The sequence below is a fragment of the Rhipicephalus microplus genome, unplaced genomic scaffold (assembly GCF_043290135.1).
Source record: "Rhipicephalus microplus isolate Deutch F79 unplaced genomic scaffold, USDA_Rmic scaffold_244, whole genome shotgun sequence".
Lineage (NCBI taxonomy): Eukaryota > Metazoa > Arthropoda > Arachnida > Ixodida > Ixodidae > Rhipicephalus > Rhipicephalus microplus.
The window spans coordinates 235,001-240,401 of record NW_027464815.1 but is presented as its reverse complement, the minus strand read 5'-3'; the positions used below and the strand labels follow the sequence as shown (position 1 = coordinate 240,401).

The 5,401-nt window shown below is 58.5% G+C and overlaps 3 non-coding genes across 3 annotated transcripts in view; all 3 read left to right on the top strand.

Moving 5' to 3' along the window:
• Positions 1-417: 417 nt before the first annotated feature.
• LOC142792769 (small subunit ribosomal RNA) lies at positions 418-2,232 on the top strand. The gene has a single exon (XR_012891191.1). It is a non-coding gene; the product is annotated as a small subunit ribosomal RNA (ribosomal RNA).
• A 1,719-nt stretch (positions 2,233-3,951) lies between these two features.
• On the top strand, positions 3,952-4,104 carry LOC142792757 (5.8S ribosomal RNA). The gene has a single exon (XR_012891179.1). It is a non-coding gene; the product is annotated as a 5.8S ribosomal RNA (ribosomal RNA).
• Positions 4,105-5,258: 1,154 nt separating this feature from the next.
• LOC142792779 (large subunit ribosomal RNA) overlaps positions 5,259-5,401 on the top strand; it is a 3,958-nt gene continuing 3,815 nt past the window's right edge. Inside the window, exon 1 of the ribosomal RNA XR_012891201.1 lies at positions 5,259-5,401. This exon is cut by the window's right edge and continues 3,815 nt beyond it. This is a non-coding gene — a ribosomal RNA (large subunit ribosomal RNA).

The following is a 5,401-nucleotide window of genomic DNA, read 5'->3' as shown; positions in this document are numbered from 1 at the left end:
TGATGCGTTAGGGGCTGGTTGTCGGACGGTGCCGTTTTACCACGATATCGAGGTGTGTTCCGTGTCGTCCTCGGGCGATTCAGATGCGAAAGCGCCGAAGACGCGGGCGTGACCCGTCGTCTGGCGGCTTTGCAGTCTCGGCTCCGTTGCTAGTTCCGGCCGGTCCACCGACAGTGCAGCGGGCTTGGGCAACCCGCACGGCGCGACCGAGTCGATGCAACGAAAAAGAGCGAGCATGAACGTGCTTCTTGCCGCACGGCTCCCACTCGTCTTTCGGGAAGGTTGTGCCGTAGCGAGCTCGAACGCCGTCATCTCGGAGTGCAAAATAAGCGTGTTGGGGCGCCTGAAGGTGGCCTCCGCCGCACACAGACTGCGTCCGGCCCGCCGAGGGCGAGGACGGACGCGCAGTCGAACGATTACCTGGTTGATCCTGCCAGTAATCATATGCTTGTCTCAAAGATTAAGCCATGCATGTCTAAGTACATGCCGAAATAAGGCGAAACCGCGAATGGCTCATTAAATCAGTTATGGTTCCTTAGATCGTTTCTTCCTACTTGGATAACTGTGGCAATTCTAGAGCTAATACATGCAGTGAGCCTGGAGCCCTTTGGGTAACGGGTGCTTTTATTAGACCAAGATCGATCGGGTTTCGGCCCGTATTGTGTGGTGACTCTGGATAACTTTGTGCTGATCGCATGGCCACGAGCCGGCGACGTTTCTTTCAAGTGTCTGCCTTATCAACTTTCGATGGTAGGTTACTTGCTTACCATGGTTGTTACGGGTAACGGAGAATCAGGGTTCGATTCCGGAGAGGGAGCCTGAGAAACGGCTACCACATCCAAGGAAGGCAGCAGGCGCGCAAATTACCCACTCCCGGCACGGGGAGGTAGTGACGAAAAATAACAATACGGGACTCTTTTGAGGCCCCGTAATTGAAATGAGTACACTCTAAATCCTTTAACGAGGATCAATTGGAGGGCAAGTCTGGTGCCAGCAGCCGCGGTAATTCCAGCTCCAATAGCGTATACTAAAGCTGCTGCGGTTAAAAAGCTCGTAGTTGGATCTCAGTTCCAGACGAGTAGTGCATCTACCCGATGCGACGGCTCGGACTGAACATCATGCCGGTTCTTTCTTGGTGCACTTCATTGTGTGCCTCGAGATGGCCGGTGCTTTTACTTTGAAAAAATTAGAGTGCTCAACGCAGGCGAGTCGCCTGAATAAACTTGCATGGAATAATAGAACAAGACCTCGTTTCTGTTCTGTTGGTTTTTGGAATACGAGGTAATGATTAAGAGGGACGGACGGGGGCATTCGTATTGCGGCGCTAGAGGTGAAATTCTTGGACCGTCGCAAGACGAACTACTGCGAAAGCATTTGCCAAGAATGTTTTCATTGATCAAGAACGAAAGTCAGAGGTTCGAAGGCGATCAGATACCGCCCTAGTTCTGACCATAAACGATGCCAACCAGCGATCCGCCTGAGTTACTCAAATGACTCGGCGGGCAGCTTCCGGGAAACCAAAGTATTTGGGTTCCGGGGGAAGTATGGTTGCAAAGCTGAAACTTAAAGGAATTGACGGAAGGGCACCACCAGGAGTGGAGCCTGCGGCTTAATTTGACTCAACACGGGAAAACTTACCCGGCCCGGACACTGGGAGGATTGACAGATTGAGAGCTCTTTCTTGATTCGGTGGATGGTGGTGCATGGCCGTTCTTAGTTGGTGGAGCGATTTGTCTGGTTAATTCCGATAACGAACGAGACTCTAGCCTATTAAATAGGTGCGGGGTTCCCAGCACCTTACAACCTTCTTAGAGGGACAAGCGGCTCCTAGCCGCACGAAACAGAGCAATAACAGGTCTGTGATGCCCTTAGATGTCCGGGGCCGCACGCGCGCTACACTGAAGGAAGCAGCGTGTCTTTATCCCTGTCTGAAAAGACTGGGTAACCCGTGGAACTTCTTTCGTGATTGGGATAGGGGCTTGCAATTGTTCCCCTTGAACGAGGAATTCCCAGTAAGCGCGAGTCATAAGCTCGCGTTGATTACGTCCCTGCCCTTTGTACACACCGCCCGTCGCTACTACCGATTGAATGATTTAGTGAGGTCTTCGGACCGATGTCCGGCGCGGCCTTTCGGTTGCGCCGGTCTGTTGGAAAGATGACCAAACTTGATCATTTAGAGGAAGTAAAAGTCGTAACAAGGTTTCCGTAGGTGAACCTGCGGAAGGATCATTAACGGATTGTGAAGGGTGAGCGCCTCAGCTGCGTCTGCGCCCGACACTTTCTGCCGCTGACCCCGTTTGGACGCGGGGTCGGCTTTTCCCCACGGGGCTGCCTGAATGTGGAGCGGCACCCCGTGACAAATTGTTGCGCCCAGCGGACGCCAACACCGCGACCTTGGACGGTCGGCCAGGTGGCGGACGCGGGTACAAACGGCGCAACGCACTCATAGGTCGGCTTTCGACCCGCCACTGCACCGTGGCTCGAAGCGCTCGAAATGCGCGACCCGACCGCTGCGGGACCGCCTAGTACTGTAAACAGGAGCGGCGGAGCGCGAACGGCGAGTCGTGGTTACGTCGGTAGAAGGCGAGGCTGCGCGTTCCCGAAACGCCAGCCGAGTGCCCTCCCGACCGTTCGAGCGTGCAAGAACGAGACCCGACAATCGCGCGGCGACTGCCAAGTACGAGAGGAACGGCACAAGCGTCGGCGGTCGGTCAAGGAACTGGCGATGTGACGGGTCCGCTGTGCACCAGTGCATACCGTCCCGCCGTCCGCGGCAAGCGCCTCCGCGTCCTCGGGTGACGGAGGCTGCCGGTCGGTTCTTGCAGGCGAGGGATCTCGCTGGCACCGGTTCGCGTTGACGCGCGGCCGGTCATGGCACGGCGATGCGACGGCCGAGGTGCGCAGTACTCGATGGAGGAACCGCACGCTCCGATGACCGTCCCGCCCTCCGCGGCGTATGCGTACCGACCGTAATGGTTGCAGCAGCGCCGGCCGGCTTTTGAATTCGCCACACGAAACACGGTGCGAGATCGCGGTTAGGGGAGCGTCGACGTTGCCAGGCGTTTTGCTTGCTGCCGAGGGAAAGGCGGCACGGCCACGTCGCGCTCGTCGCGATTAGCGGGTCTGCGCGCTTTGGGAAGGTGCCGCAACGACTTGCCGAAAGAGGAAGCACGGAAGAACGAGGGACTTGGACGTCCCGACAATTGAACGCACTTGCGGCCAGGCCCTTGCTGGCTTCGTTCTTCCGCCTCGAGTAGGCTCGTACGCGGCTCCGGCGCCGAAAGTGGTCCTTGGCACCGACTTCGGTGGACGTGGGAAGTGCCGCGCAAGTACGGCGCGCCTGGCTCCACCTGTTGGCTAAAGTAGGCAGCCGGATCGGCATTTTGGTGTGCGGTGGCAAACCGTGGATGCGAAAAAAGCTTGTGCGATTTCGTGGAACAAAAAGCGGGGGTCCCCCTTTTTATGCGGAGGAGACCGACCCGCCCGCCGTGGTGAACCGCGACGCCACGGTAAAAACGGGAGAGGCTTGTCGATGGGACCGTGCATCCCGCGCTCCACGGAGGCCGGGAGGCGGCCGCCCGAGGAAATGTGTAGCCGTCGAGGCCCGCATCTGCGTGCACTCTTATCCAAATGGGTGTACCGCAGGCATTTTCTGGTTAGGCGGGCCAATGAGAGCGAGCACACAACGATACCTACGGGTCCGGCTTGGAGAACCGGCTTCGACGCCTCCCGAGTATTTATAGAGGGGTGGACCACGAAAGCACTCGCAAGTAGCGGAAGCGAAACGCCGTCCGAAACACACCGTTTGCTCGATTTGCGGCAGCCGAAAAAGGCGCGGCAGAGTTTTGGAGTCCAAGCGTGCGCTGAAAAGCGCCCTTCTTGGCCACTGTTTGGCCGAGTGCCAGAAACGTTTGGTTTTGACTGTACGGAATTGAACAAACACTTTTTCACGACTCTAAGCGGTGGATCACTCGGTTCTCGGGTCGATGAAGAACGCAGCCAGCTGCGAGACTTGGTGTGAATTGCAGGACACACTGAGCACTGATTCTTTGAACGCACATTGCGGCCTTGGGTCTTCCCTTGGCTTCGTCTGTCTGAGGGTCGGATCACATATCAAGAGAGCCTTCGGCGCACAAGGGAACGTGAGCCGTCGACTCGTTTTGACCGCGTCGGCAACACGGACAGCACGCTGAACACCTCACAGCGAGCGCCAACAGCGGCCACTCAAGGGCGAGACGGTGGCGACCGTCGTGCCAGAGCCCAACCGAAACGGGGGCGACCGACTGCATTGAGGATGTGGCACCTCGTTGAGACCGCCGCAGGACTTCGAGTCGGAAGGAAGCCTGCAGGGAAAGTGCGGTCGAGGTTGCGTACTCCTCTCTGCGACCGGGCGCGCAAGAGCTGCGAGAGCCACGGACGCGCAACTTTAACGCACGGTAAACACGAGGAGCGAAAGCCGGCCAGCAAAGCTTCTCCAGCCGTGCGCAAAGTGCGCGAGATCGCAGCCTTGCGTTGCGCTTGTTGCCCTCGAAGTAAGCAGGGTGTCCCGTAGACCGGGCGCTCGAACACGCTGCGGGGCCGTGCCTCCTCCAGGCTTTGCCGCGCGAACAGGGAACGTTCGCGCGCAAAGCGCAGGGAGGTGAGGAGGCTGCGCCCGACGTTTGCGGTTCGCTGCGTACGCGGTTGATGCGGAGAGCACGGCGCGACGACTTGCCGCGAAGCGGAAAAAGTCTCCCGCACGAGTTGGCGAAACGTTGGCGAAGCTTAAGGCGTTCTCGTCGTAGTCCGCCGTCGGTCTAAGTGCTTCGCAGTTCCCGTCCCGTTCAAAAAACTGGGCCACTCCAGTTGGGGCGGGGGCGACGCTACACGAGACGATGCCTCTCGCCAGGCTGCGTGGCTGCCCTTGCGGCGGCGGCGACTGGCCTCGGCGGTGTTTGGGCTTTCGACACGGTCGTTTATCACGCAACTGCTCGGACGACGCACGCGCGCAGCGGAATGCCGCTTGCCAGCCTTGTGAAGATGTGACCCTGTACAGGGTTGCGGGCGCACTTGGTAGGGCGTCGTACTCGGTTCGCGATGGGTTTACGAACGTGTCCCGTCACTTCCACGTCACACCGGTTGTGCGCCGCACGCGTGCAGCGGGGAAGCCGATTGCCAGCCTTGTGAAGAAGTGGCCCTGTACAGGGTTGCGGGCGCACTTGGTAGGGCGAGCGCACGCGGTCGTGCAGGAAGTTGATGGAAGCGAATGTATCCGCTGTCGACCTCAGATCAGGCGAGACAACCCGCTGAATTTAAGCATATCACTAAGCGGAGGAAAAGAAACCAACAGGGATTCCCCGAGTAGCTGCGAGCGAAACGGGACCGAGCCCAGCACCGAATCCCCCGTCCTTGCAGGCGGTCG